General features: G+C 40.0%; 1 pseudogene; it reads right to left on the reverse strand.

Annotated features, from left to right (window-relative positions):
* LOC137255336 (uncharacterized) overlaps positions 1 to 12,074 on the reverse strand; it is a 36,489-nt pseudogene extending 24,415 nt beyond the window's left edge.
* Positions 12,075 to 15,790: the final 3,716 nt, after the last annotated feature.

A 15,790-nucleotide genomic window follows, 5' to 3' on the forward strand; every position in this document is an offset into this window, starting at 1 on the left:
GAAAGGTTCATCCAAATTGTTGGGTTGAACAGGTCTGTCCCGAACATTGCGGCCAAGAACATCCCAAAGATGTTTGATGGGGTTAAGGTCAGGACTTGTAGCCGGCCATTGCAACACCCGGACACCTGCAGCCCTCAGCCTGTCCCGACAAACATGAGCGATGTGAGGGCGGGCATTGTCATGCTAGCACTCGAACATTCGAAATGCTGTGCGCGTAAAGGGGATCACAATCGGGTTCAAGATCTCGACACGATATCGTACACCTGTTACCCTGCCATCAGCACGCACAAGTTCTCTTTTGTGGTTAAAGGGAAACCCGTCCCACACCATAACAGAGCCCCCTCCATAACGATCATGCTGTTTGATGGTGCAGGCACTGTGGCGTTCCCCAACGCGTCTCCAAACTCGAATTCGACCGTCATTATGGTCTAGTGTGTACCTGCTCTCATCACTAAACATGGTGTTTCTCCATGGATGTACGGTTCTTCCTCCATGGTTCCGTGCCCACTGAAGTCTCAAGCGCTTGTGTTGTTCAGTCATGTTGATTCCAACCAATGGAAGGCGGCTTTTTAGACCAGCCGATTTAAGACGATTACACACTGTATGTGAACAAATTCTGACGTTTGCTCTTCGCCTGAATTCCGTATTGATTTTGGAGGAGGATTTGGACCTGTCTTGCAGAGCAATAAGGCGTAGGGTCCGGTCATCCCGTGTGGTGGTTTTCTTTTTCCGTCCCCGACCACGCCTCATTTTGACATCACCAGTCGCTCTATAGAGATTCCAAAGTGTGGATATCACGCTAATAGACTAGTGAAAAGTTGAAAAGTTATTGCAACCGGTCGTAATGAGCTTTCACCATTAACCATGTCAGTTGCCTCCCATTTCTGTGCCAAAGTTAAGTACTGTCTCGCCATGTTAACAATGTTTTTAACCGTTGTGTTTGACAGTGCACATACATGTAACGTGTAAATCTAAGTTCATGGAACGTCAGGAGCATGTAGTGCACGTGCATGGAAAGCATTATGGTGAGTTTGAGTGAACTGCTCTTCACGAAAACGATAATACACGGCGCTGAAGTTGGTAAACAGAAATTTTGAATTGGTCTAAGAAACATGCGTTCCCTTAATTTTTCCATGAGTATATATTCAAAGACACCCTAAACATAAACAATATATAATCTATTCAGGTTCTCTTTCTTGCCTTCAGGCTATAAAAGATCTTTCTTGCAAACATCCACTTTTAAATGATATTATTGAATTGTATAATGTTGTTCCTACTGGCCAGTACGGCATCTTCTTTTGTTGGTTACCCAGTCACGTGGGCATTTCTGGTACCATGATGGCTGATCTTGCTGCCAAGGCAGCACTCAACAAATCTGTGACACATTTTCATATTCCATACACTGATTACAAAGCGAGCATGAAAACCTACATGTGTGATCTGATGCAGAAAAAGTGGGACACCCAAGTAGGTGTAAATAAATTACATGAAATAAAACCGTATATCGGTTACACCTACTTGGGCTGTCAGTCCAGATTTGAAGAGGTTATTTTACAACGATGTCGTATTGGCCATACAAGATACACTCATGTATACCTGTTGAAAGGTGAGGATCCTCCGTTTGAAATCCCTTGTGATGAGATAGTCAAGGCCAAGCATATTTTGCTTGACTAGGTTGAATTGTCCATCACAAGGGATAAGTATTTTACAGTTAGAACAATCAAATTATTTAATTATTGGGCTTTGTTTAAAGAAATTGATTTTTTGGTTGAATTTTGAATATTTTTTTCTAATTTGTAAATGGGTGTATTTCGATTATTGGTGGTTTGGATTAGTAACTTACGGTTACGGTTAAGAATTCACCGTGACAAACGATTAAGAGAGCCCCTTGTGAGTCAGCAAAACAGAACAAAGACAAGTCATAAACGTTCAAATTCTGTATCATTATTATGCAATAAGAGCAAAGTATACAAGGTCACAAGTCGATATAACAATGCTGAGTACAAATACAATTCAAGAGAGACAAAGCCTAAGTCAATGGGTCACAAAAATATATATCAAACAATATATCAAACTCACCACAGCCTTGGTGTGAGAGAGAACAGCTATGCAAAATATCAACACAGCGATCGGTGCGACAGCAGATAATGTAGGTCAGGCGTTGACAGGTTTTGATCAAGCGTGGCAGTGACGTAACTCCAGCAAATATGAATGAGTGTGTGTCACCGTCCGCACGGCAACCGGTCTTTATATATATTTACTAAGTCATTTCCCGAAAGTCCGTGCACAAGCAAACATCGTAAACACTGTAGAATGCTCTAGAATAAGTCTCACGGAAGTAAACACATAGAAAACTATGAGCAGATAAATTCCGGAAAACCAGAATCCTAAAAGTGTTGACCATCTATTATAACGAAATGTGACCCATCATATTTAATATTCAAAACACTAAATGTTGTGACCCAATAATAATTATTACTTAATTAATAACAAAAATACACAGAAAATACACACTCGTAACACTTGAATTGTTGGTGGCTGTACCATCAAAGGGAGTTGAAGTATCATAAAATTATTGTCCTCCTGAGAGGGTACGTAAGTCCAAAAACATTCACAGTAAATTTAAACTTCCCACTGTTCTTAGTCGTAGCATATGTGTATTTTAAGTGTTGGCTAAATGTGTCTAAATTGCTAACAGCTGAGGGGATGATGTAAATTAAACTAGGCTCCATGCAGGTAGCAAAGGTACTGTAAGTCCCCGTGGTCCCTAGTAGGGTGATTCATCCTCTGTTGTTCCCAATCTACAGCTTGATTTTATATTGTATTGTCCGAATAATGATATTAGTTTTAACTTTCCACACTAGTTTTAATCCCACTTGTGATATTCTAGTTGTTTTACTGTCCTTCGTGGACAGGTTTCATAATATGCATATATATCAGTTCAGTATTAAATGTTCTCGTCACGATATGGCTGAGATATTGCCGATGTGACGTTAAATTTTAACTCACTCACTCACTCTCGTATGGTGATCTACCTCCACTTGTTGGCGTTCACAAGAGCAACAGAACCCTCCTTCCCATTTACAATAAAAAAACGTGACACCTTAGTCGACCCTCATTCCCGTTCACAAGAACAACACGTGACACCCTGAACAATTCCATTCATAACTACACGTGGCATCCTAGATGACCTGCCTTCTCGTTCACAATAACAACACGTGGCACCACAGTTGACCCTCCTTCCAACGTCAAACACAACCGTTCTTAATGAGGAGATGAATACGTGATACCCTAGTGGACTCGCATTACCATTCACAACAGACCGATTCTAATCCGACGGTGGTGTCCTAAGGACACTAACACACTCGATCTTTGATGGCGCAACACACTAGAAAACAGTCCATTATTTGGCAGGTGATGATGTCCCTCCAAAGCAGAAGAGAAGTGAAATAGGGTTGCACCTCGCTACAAGGCAAGATGAACTCAACCCATGATTAACAGTGCCAATGACAGAAGGGCTGGTACGAACTGTGGTCTATGCAAAAGTCCCCATAGTTCCTAGAGTGGTGATCTACTTTCGGTTATTGGCGATCCCCAGCCTTCCTCTCTAGTGTATCATCCTCATTTGCAGTCCTATTATTTATTTAGAGGTGTATGCTAGTTTTGTTTCTTGTTACTATGATATACTATTTGCATTTACTGTCCTTCGTCGACAGGCCTTTACGATATACCATTTTAGTATATCTATACTTAATTGTTCTCGTAGCAATATGGCTGAAATATTGACGATAAATGTTAACTCACTCACTGAGTTATGATTTGGTAGCATGTCTGTTTGAATGTCCGATTGTTGATCGATGACTGTTCCTCAAACTGGGTGCCACAGAATCACAGTTTGTGGCCCCATCCAAGACATGGTTTGGACAGTGCTAATAGCGGTTTAACAGCTCACAAATGGTTGCTTTGTTTTCTTTAACCCTGCCCTCAGACCGCCGATATATAGCTGGCACATTCCTGTCAATAATCGACTCTGGACCGGACAAGCCTGTGATCAACATTCTAAGCATCAATGTACGCAACGGTTGTATGATGACATATGTCAGCCAAGTCAGTGAGCCAGATCCTGCGAGACGCCTCTTAAGACATGAATGGGTTACTGAAGACAAGTTCTAACCCGGGTCTTCAGGGGTCCCTGAGAATAACAGCACAACAAAAACAAGCCTTCCTATGATTATTTAAGACAACACAACGAAATATGTACTTACGTCCTGTGCATGTCGCTCCGGTATATCCGGGCCTGCATGTGCACCTTCCTGGGGACGTGCAGCTTCCACCATTTGCACACTGGGGGTAACAGATTGCTGAATGGACACAAAGTGCACACAGATACAGAATGAACCACCATCAGAATGCAGTTTTTAGCTTGTTCCTAAGAACAAAATAACAAATAGAAGATCAACGTCCACTATTCTTTAAACAATACCAGAACCCACGAAATGGTTGTCTACAATTGGTCTTAAACGACAAAATACAAGTGGTAGATTTGTAACAGTAATTACGTATGCTGCAGTTTTGGTTTCCATAGTAGTCAGTCCACCCGGCACAGCACTTGTAGCGCCGGGTATAAACGGGTACGGCTACAGATGCATGGCCACAACACCTGAAACAGAAATAGTTTTCATCTTGTCAATACTTTTAATTACCAGATAATAAAACTAGGAGCTGGGGTGTATTCGACTGACGTTTTCGGGTCACTGAATGTTTGACGTCAGCCAACTTGATGTTTTCATAAATTTCTGAAAATTCTCTGGACGTATGCAACACCTAAGCCTATCATGGCAGATACGGCTATGCCAATATCACAAACCAATCTGTATCATGTTCCTATCCAATACAAGCTAATTTCCGGAGTACACTTTTCATTCTGAAACACTAAATAACCCAACTGTTTATGGTCATATGTGCAAGGGTGAGAAACATTGGTGCATTTGCACCATCATACACGGAATAAAGTAAAACAAACAATGGTTTCTAATATTCGAATAAACTCACCTCCACCACCAACAAAGTGCTGTACAGTGTCCTCGTCGTGTTTCGTAGTGAACCGCGGTATAAGGACAGTAGCTTCTGAAACAGAACAGATGATTTGCGTAAAGAAATCTGAGGTATTAAAAGTTGTTCTTTTCAAAACGACACGATCTTTAATGAATCAAAAACTACAACTATTGGACATGCACCAATTACTATTAGCCTGCCTCGTCTTCTTTGTTGCTTTCTTACACTTCTATGTTGAGAATTTGTGATCCTCACTATCTATTATGCCAACTGATCAGCCTAACTGTACCAAAAAATGTTCATCTAAGTAGATAATAATATCTATGTTACTGCAATATTCCTTCCACTATCCCCGAATTTAAGGAGATAGGACAAAAGTACGATTCGTGAAGCTGATTGAGATTTACCTGGAATGCAGAAAGAGAGGGAGATTGAAGTGGGAGAAACATTCACCACAGTATGCCTAATGTCTTTTCAGAAACCTTGGGATTGGCACTTGGGACTGATTACGTTTTAGGGCCTAGATTTTGTAAGAGATCCATTGACTGTCATCGCCAGTCATGCATGGATAGTAAGAGTAATCAGTGATCTTCTTGCAGCACATAAACATCAGCATTTTGCTTTTGTGTGTTTGTCCAGGAGACTTTGTCTGATTTTAAAGGTGCCTCAAACACGGTGATGTTCGAAGTCTCATTATCGTGTTACGAGAGTGTGTTTCTATAGTTGGTAATAATCATTATTAAGTGATAGCTATTACTAGATCATAATGTTATAGAATTTTGAGTATGAATTGTGGGCCACTTTTCAAATCATATATGTTCAATGATAATAGTATGTTCTTTTGGACAGCGCTCCAGTTACCTGCCCTTGAGAATCTATTGTTTACTTCCTGTTCGCAAACGTTCTGAATAAATGGCGATACAGTCACGTTTTGCAGGAAAGCGGTGTCAGTATATACAAAGGTTGATGGTTGTGTTGCGCGACGGGAAGTAGCACATATATAACTGGATCATCGTGTGTTTGTAAACATTTTCTGATTTTCATTCAAGAGTGACACTTCGTGCCTGACTTTCATTGGAAACAAGCTTCATTTAGTATATCAGGCCCCTCTGTGAAAGCCAAGACTCTGGTGAGTTAAAACAGTAGAATCTGTCTAAACCGGCACTCATTGGGACTGGTTTAGACAGTGTGCCGGATTGTAGAGCTGGTGATAAATTACAAGCCACGGATGGGCCTGAGATTTTATTCCCGTGTTGACAACTTGACGAATTGGACAGATGCCGGTTTTGACATCGTCAACTGTATTTGATATATGTGACCCATGTCCTTAGACTTGCATTGTACCTAGAAATATGTATTGTGATTCTTTATAGCTTGCTCGTTTTTTTGCGCAGTATATTATTAAATATTTTAGACTTGGTTTTTTTTCCCAAATTCAGAACTTTATGGGTACTTGTTAAATATTTTTACACCACTTTGCTCACACGTGTTTAAATAATCCGTTATTATGATTTTGCTGTGGAACATATCAAGGGAACGTCATCACACGCCCTCCTCATGACTTAGTATAGTGAGCTTGTTCTTTATAATCCGGAAGGAAGTGCTGTTAAATTTCATTATACACTTTTAACTATATCATTCATTGCTACAACATTTGAAGAAAGTTTTGCTTTCTAAGTTTGTGTCAAAACACATTGCTTTCATGGAGAATGGGGAAGCAAAATTAATTGACAGCCACACGACAACTTATACTCGTCATACTCGTTATTTACATTAACTTTGAATGGATAAAAGCAAACGACACCTCTGTATCTACTTTGCCTTTGTTCGCCTTTTCAATTTTAGAATGTGAAACTTCTTCCTTAAAATCTCCACGGTATCTAACACATTTCCACTCTGAAATTCTCTGAAAGAGGATGAAAGGGTTCTGCATATATGTGTCAACCTGTCAATTTGGCCGTATGGTTTCATCCAAATCTGAGTCGCACTGCGAAAACTTTAGCAGCGGCGACCGCAGTCTTTGTTAATACTGACAAGCTCGGTTGTATCTGCGGCTGAACTGATTGGCTACTGTGAGAATGCGGAGCCTGCAAATGGAGGTAGTAGCATTATGGGTGTGAGCCGTAGAATCATCAAGGGTATAGTGGAGATTCATTGGAACTTATGCCCTGGAGATATCGAGGATGGTGAACATTACGAAAGTTGAATTCAGCACAACATTTGACCACGCCACCAGTCCGGAATCTCTCTCAGAGCACAGAGCACATCATTATGCTCAAGAGAAAAGTAAAACTCTTAATTTTGTTCCCCATTTCCACCTCAGCTCACAGGCTTCTAGAACGACTATCCCTGCATACATATAGACCAGCCATTGTCGAATAAAGATGTTAGTGTTTACTTCTCAAAGCCTATGTACGGGTTTAAGGTGACAATCTGTACGTAATATGATGTTTCGCGTGGCTATCAAATTATCCATGCTTTGACACCCTTCATGCCAGTGTCCTTTAATTATCTTCAGATTTCCTTCCATAGCGCTATTCAATGCTGGTTATGAAAACTGACAGAATCTTGATCCAGAGGTATAATTTAAGTAGTTTTGATAATTATTATTTTACTCGTTTATCTGTTTCGTAAAACTACGCAAAGTAGCTGATTCTCCATTATCGATAGAGAAAAGAGTCCACAGTTTCACTGTATCTGGCATTCTCTTATCACAGCGGTTACTTGTCATATCTTCCTACGTAACCTCTGTTTTAATACGACCCTTTCATGGTGCGAGTGTTCAAGACTCGTGGTTGGAGGCAATCAGATTTAGTAGTGCAATCAGCGACCTTGTTTCAAAAGTGATCGTTCGCAAGATGTCGGTAATTTCCGGATGCATCGTGAAAACCAGAACCTCTTCCCGAGCGCGATGCTCAAATGTTTCTTCTAGACAGAACTCAGTCATATCATATTTGTTTCTCCACATTGCTTGCATTTGTCAAGTTGAATCTAGGTCGATGTAACACGTGTTCTAATTGGACAGAAGAAGGGAGATAAATCTGCTGCCATTTTAGCCGCAAGGGGATTTTATGAGAACCGCGAAATATGGCCGTATTAGAACAGAGGTTCGTGGGAAGATATGACAACTGTGGGAGTAGAATGTGTATCTGGGAGAAATGACATAATTTGCACTTTTACTGTCGAAACTTTGGAACTTCAAACGGTCTCGGAAGCTGTACTTTTAGAGTTGGATACCTTAGGAGGGAAGAGATTGCTCAAATATGTTGGAGTTAATTATTAACCATTTTATAGAAAACTGTTATTTTCTAAATATGTTTTAGAGTGAGGAGAGGTTGGAAAGGTGACTTATCATAAATTTTGCTATGACTCGTACCTCGAACAGCACCGCAAATAGTTCTAAGTGCATCAAGATAAAGTTAATGCTTGCTGTTTGGTACGTTTGTCCCAGGTGTAACAACAGTAGTCGAAATTAGGCAAAATAAACTGTCGGTACATTGTTTATAAAGTTTTACGCGTGAGACGATATTTATAACTTCTAAGACAGTTTACCATGGATGCAACCTTTTCACCGATACAGTTAAAACGGTCAGTAAAGGAGCAATTGTGCTGTAAAATCAGTTAAAAATCTTTATGGCTATTAACATCATTGATGTTACTATCATTCGTTGTTAAATTTCGTTTTGGGCTGGACTGTACTTTACGAGTGGATTGTATAGAATTAATTTTATTAAGATTAAATGTAACTTGAGATTTGTCAGCCCAATCAGACATTTTACGAATATCAAAATTAAGACACAGAACAGTTTCATTCAGGGATCATGTTTCATAGCATGAAGTGATATGTCATTTGCGAAGAGACGGATATTGCTGTTAATTGCGTCAAGGGTGTCGTTGATATAAACTGTAAACAACAGGGTTCCAAGAACAGAGCCTTGGTGAACGCCGGCTAAGACTGGTTTTCGGACAGACGTGTAACCATTTATAACAACTCTCTGAACACTATTGTCTGAATAACTCTCAGGACATTTCAGCAAGTTACCCCCGATACCATATTAACGTCTTAACGTATATATAATATCTTTATACCAGAAGTTGTCAAAAGCTTTACTTACACATCTTCTTTGCGGACATCACTTTATTTCTATTCGATCTGTAAAGTGCCCAGTCAGGTAGTGAGTTACGCTTTTTTGCGATTTTATTATTGCGATTGTGTTTAAGAATCAATTTACATACTTCACTGTACATCCAGGAGCTTTATCGTAACGACTTTATTTGGAACTATCGCTTGATTCAAGAACTGCAGTCAAGTCGCTTGCAAAGATTCAGAGGCAAAGATAGTGAGTGCGTCAGTGAGTGAGTTTAGTTCTACGCCGCAGTCAGCAATAATCCAGCTATATGGCGGAGACAAAGATAGCATGCTAATCAAGAGTATATAAGGCATTTTAATCCCTTCAAAATCAGCTATAGCATAAGTATATATTTTTTCACTTGCAAATTCTAATTTCGTGATAATCTTACTTTCGTTGATGTTGGGGTTGAATTAACCACAATTATAGCTTTTACACATGCAACCAAAAATCAAACATGATAAAAAAAACAGTTATCACTTGTTATATATAAAATGAATAGGTGATTGTGAAAATACAAATAAACAATATTATCTCTGATCAAAAGTGCAATATTTTGTACTTGGGTTTACCTCCCTCGAAACGAAACAGCCACAATACCGAACCCTTGTCATTGGCCACTGGTTCATTTGCCGATACGCTCAGCCAGCTCTTTGCTCATGGCTTGTAAGCCCGGTAGGTATTAATTTCAAATTGCAAATGGTCAGTAATTGAAGTTGTACATTGCATATTGTCATCAGCAGGAAGGCATGCGGACTTATAGGTGTCAGTAAACCAGACATTCAGATTTCTGTGTGACAGAGTCTGCTTATCACAATCAACATGGTTTTTTTTAATGCAACGAGTATTTACTTGTTTATGTACACAGCCAAGATTAGACTGCTCATGAACTGTTTCAAGCTCTGCGAAGCTACTCCTTGCGCTTGTGTTATAGCTGTTGAAACCAATTTTCCTCCAGTGCTGTCGTCTCTATATCTGCTCTGATATTGTTGTCACTTGATATTCAGAAATATCACATATTGCATTAGACTGAAAGAGCGAAAGAGTGAGTTGGGTTTTACGCCTGTTAGCAATATTTCAGCAATATCGTGGCAGGGGAAACCAGAAGTGGGTCTCACACATAGTACCCATAAGGGGAATCGAACCCAGGTCCTCGGCCCGACGGGCGTGTGCTTTAACCACTAGGCCACCCCACCCCCCACCCACCTACCCTATTACGTTACAGGTTGTAGATCACCCGTACTGACAACATTCACGGGACAAAGGAAGTGGGGAAGGACTGTCAGTGATAAATGTGGGGCCACCGGGGATATTGATCTTGATGACAGGCAACACCAAATGTGCGGCCACTGGATTGGCACATATATACCATGCACTATACACAACTCTGTACATAAAGCAAACATCGGTTGAAACCTAAGTAAACACTTTAGACTTTGCACTCAACATTTACGTAAATGCAGACTTGATGGCTGACATAATGCCGATGTGAGGTAATGTCCAGTTTAACACAACGAAACGCACAGCTTGCTATAAATCTATCATTTTCAACGGCAGTTGACTAAAATTCGATACGAATCAAATCGATGTTCAGTTTTTCCTGTTGTAATCAACCAGGAAAGAGTTCGCAAGAACAAGGAAAGACGCGAGACAACTCCCTTTATCATTATGTTCCACTTAATTATAAATCAACACTATAGCTGTCAAGTGTGACCATTTCCTTTTGTTTGGAGTACTACCTGATTTCATAATAGCTAGAGATAATTGATTGCTTGCACGTTTAGAAACCTAAAGTTATTTATTTTCCAACTACTGAGGGTACAGTACAGAGACATCAATTCTGGTTAGAGGTACATACTGACAGTTTGGTTATGAAAAAATAAATAACAAACAGGTTTTAGAACTGGTTATTCTTCCAGAGACAATATACTCAAGAAGTATTAAGCACACACACACATATATAAGAAAGTCGACACTAAATACATGCATTGCAGATTTCCCCTAAACATTTTATTCAGTGCAGACACTAACTGTAGTGTTTATAGAATGCATGGTCTTCTTTCAAAAATGCATAAATTCTTAAAAAGAATTCATTATAATGTTAAAGCATCTGTTCGTACAAATAACACTATTCTTTCAGATGTACTTGATTGCCCCGTTGATGTAAGGCAAGGTAAGCCCTCTATGTATTCTTTTTTATTAACGAACTATAGACTGAGATTAACTGTTTATGAATGAATTGTATTCAGTTGTATCAAGATCTTATCGATATTCTTATTTTACTGTTTTGTTGATGGAATGGTCATCTGGTATAAAGTTACAAAGGCAAATCAATGCAAAACTAAAACAATACGCATCAACCTAAAAAGAAATAATTGCATGTACTTTAAAGATGGATCTAAACTGTCAAAGTCAGAAACTACCATCGAAACTATTACTTCCTACTGACATCTTTAAGTACTATTAAGTACAAGTTTTGCAAACTCATTTACTATATGCCAAGAAAGGTTAGTCATCATTCTATAATACCTATTCTATGATATGTATATTTTAAATAATTTACGATAATACCCATAGTGATGTACCGGTTAGAATTATGGAGGTCTTCCAAACACGAATGTTTCAAAAGGGTTTGTCAGTGTCTACACCTAGTAACATTGTCCTTGGAGAAACTTGTAAATGTCATATTCATACGTGTGTAGACTCAACCCTCAATGTGTAAATAATACAAATGATGTGTCTTTGAAGACTCAAAATGGTCCTCAGCAAACCATGATTGTCTATAGGGGTGAAAAACGGGATCGCTGACTTTATTGGCACATCATCGTATCCCGATGAATATGAATTACTGGATTGTCTGATCCGGACTCGATAATTTACTTACCGCATTCGTAACTACTCGTGTCATTGTTTCAAGACGGATGGCGTGGGTCACGGAAAGCGGCGAGTAGTTACAAATGTTACAGACCGGAGATATAAAGCTGGAACATCTCTGTAGGACTCGGGCCTTCAGTTATGAATAGATATATATAAAATATATACATCAAGTTAAATATATTATAAACATTGGGAGAATAAATACCTATCGCCAAGTAACTCCTACCTCATGTCTAAAATTACCTTAATTCCAAAAGCCGTGTGTTTCATTTGGTTCAATTACGTCACTGAAATGTCCCCCAGGCGTTAAGTATTTTCTACTTACTATTATAGCTAAAATGGATAGAATTATCATTAAAACGACCGCACGTTATCAGAAATGAGCGGTCCACTGTAACTTGATAACGCCCGCAAAATACTAGACGACGGGCCATTATCAAGCCCGTTGTTAGGTGACGTCATAAGTAGCTCAGCTGTTGAAGTTCAATCACCTACGGCTTGTTTGAACTTGGGTTCATTATTATTATTGATACATCAGGCTCACATTCGTCACATGTGCCTGTGCACTTTGCTGTCTGTGCCAGCCATAACAATTGTACCATAAATGAAAGCATACAGCAATGAAAATAAGACTTGAAGTCTAACATTGTTGATCACTGAAAACAATGGCGGCTGCTAGTATGGGCAAAGGTCAAGGTCGAAAGTCGTCACTCTCAATTGTGACGTCATCTGTGTTGTTCTATGACGTGTTTACATTTGCAAAATGTGTGTCAGTGACCTCTGTCGTTTTGTTGGCAGTAAATGCTTCTAAACCGATGCCGCTGTTTTTCTTCTTATTTTATTAAAACTTCTTTTCATTTTAGTTATAATAACGGTAACGCTATTTTTCAGAGCATTATCATTTGCAATGGCCCTCGGTCTTTTCAACTGCCCTCCTTCGTCGGGCAGTTATTGAAAGACCTCGGGCTTCTGCAAATGATAATGCCCTGAAAAATAGCGTTACCCTTATAGTAATACTAGAAGCATGCCAAGTATGCCAGAGACAGGTTGTATGTTATCCACGCTGCCATCACAAAGCGGGACAATACCCTTCCTTCCTTCCTTTCTTCATGTTACATGATAAGACACGCACATGGGACATGACCATACTGACACATGAGTCTCATTATCCTATTCAGACAAAGCCCTAATTTTAAGCCGATCCGAATATCCTCCTGTGAAAGTGAAAATAGACATCACAAACAACCCTAGTTACACTGAAATTTTATTGTAAACCAAAATAACATCGTACAAGGGGATGTCAATAAGTTTTGAGCCTTGAGCATATTAATTTTCATACCCAGGTGTCACAGCCTATGGTACGACATTGAACCTTGGGGTGTAGCTGATGTGATATATAAGTTTTGATATCCTACTGTCAGAAGTTATTGAACAGCTCACACCTACACCCCACGCCATCCCACCCCACCCCACGGCAGTGAAAATGAATAAAATTGAGTATAGAGCAGTAATTAAGTTTTTAGGTCTTGAAGGAAACTCAGCGAAGAACATTGAAGAAAGGCTGTCAGCAGTTTATGGGAAGTCTTCCCCTTCATCTGCTACCATCAGTCGATGGGTCAATGAATTGAAGATGACCCCCGTCCAGGTCGCCCAAAAACAAGCACTAGTCAGGAAAACATTGACAGAGTGCATAGACTTGTGCTGGAAACCGTCGAATCACACTCCACGAGTTAGAGGAGACCACAGGCATTTCACACGGATCCATCGAGACAATTCTTCATGAACAGCTCGTCATGTCTAATGTGTGCGCAAGATGGGTGCCAGGAATGCTTACAGATTAAATGAAGCAAACAAGGGTCACCATAAGCAACTCCATACTAAGCAGATACAACAAGAATCCAGAAGATTTTCACTTTAGGCTAGTAACCTGTGATGAAACCTGGATCCACCACTACGATCCTGAGAGCAAACAAGAATCCATGGAATGGAAACATGTCACTTCTCCCAGGACCAAAAGGTTCAAAGCCTCCAGATCAGTCCAGAAGGTAATGGCGACAGTCTTTGGGGATAGCAAAGGCGTCATAGGTTACTTACCAAAAGGAAGAACAATGCATGGGGAATATTACGCTAACTTGTTGAGGCAAATGCGACAGTCAATCAAGGAGAAATGCCGGGGCAAGATCAGACGTGGTATTCTTCTACATCAAGACAATGCTCCAGTACACAGCTCTCACGTTGCAGCCGCTGCTGTTCAGGAATGCGGGTACGAAATCTTGCCGCATCCCCCTACTCTCCAGACCTGGCACCAAGTGATTACCATCTGTTCCCAAATCTCCAGAAACACTTGCGTGGTCGTAGATTTCAGGATGATAATGAGCTTATTGCTGCTACTGAGGCTTGGTTTGAGGACCAAAATGGCGCCTTCTACAGAGATGGCATCAGCGCCTGGCAGAAAAGATGGAACAAGTGTCTTGACTCACAAGGGGACTATATTGAAAAATAAAAGTGGTTCATACCAATATTTTGTGTTTTGTTTTTCTATGCAAGGCTCAAAACTTATTGACATCCCCTCGTATTTCTGTATGTTATGGCAGCATGACATAAACTAAAAAGTCACTGTCACTGAAGAGGTGGTAAAATCATTCACAATGCATCTGGCTCACTGGTTACACCTGGTATGCATGTATGTATTTTTTTCCACAAGGATGTAATATCAGTTCCGTATCTGACCGCCAAACGTTTCTGGCGTCAGAGCCTCGTTTTGAACTTTTCACGATTTCCAGATTTCCATTTGTCAGAGCTCACTGTACGACAGTACGACAGAGCATTTTGTACAAGACTTAAGGAGTCATGTTCCAAAGATAGTAGTACACAGGTGCTTTGCGGTATCAAATCATACTGATTAATATTTACGTATCCAGTTAGATATATTAGTCTAATAAATCTAGACTGGTCATTGCACTGAGTTGCGCAATAGGACGGAACAGGGTGACCAGGAAACGAGACTGTTGTGTAATCAATATTTTGACTTTCTCCCCAACCCCTGTTCCATCCTTACTGCTTTTTTTTGTGTAGTTAGCTGTCACATTACGAGGATATAATAAAATGTGTATAACGTTACACCGATACGCCTTGTGGTAGTGTGTCGACTTGTGCCTAAATCTCACACGTCAGTTGACGGTGATCAAAAATGCACGTGGAGAGTAACCGTCTGGGACTTCTCTCAGTTTTCAGGCTCTTATCAAGTCGAGTTCTTTTTTCGTGTAAGTCCGATACCTTGAAAGCTTTATACTTTACTTAGATAGTATTGCGGGTTTGCCCAACTTTCATACCAAACATTACGTGTAAGACCGGACATTTTTCTCACAATGGTAGATACGCCCCTGCTTTTTCTTTTACTTCAGCCCCATAATAATTCACACCTGGTCCGTCCTTAGGCAAGTTAGTTTGTTCATAGTTGCCTCTGTTCACCCAGCAGTAAACGGGTACCCGGTGGAATAAGTCATGCGACTTTAAATAGTAACCTTCTAGTTCCTCGAAGACATATTGGGTTATCGGCGGTAATATAATTCAGATTGAACGTTTTTGGCAGGTTATAAAGCCCGGAAAGGCGCGTTATAAATATTATCACTATTACATTTCATTACCCTGTTTCTACGTGCTAAACAGTGACTGGATTGATTTGTCAATTTCACATTACGGTGTCAGTTCCGTCATCAAAATGGTAT

This window comes from Haliotis asinina, chromosome 11, assembly GCF_037392515.1.
Source record: "Haliotis asinina isolate JCU_RB_2024 chromosome 11, JCU_Hal_asi_v2, whole genome shotgun sequence".
NCBI lineage: Eukaryota > Metazoa > Mollusca > Gastropoda > Lepetellida > Haliotidae > Haliotis > Haliotis asinina.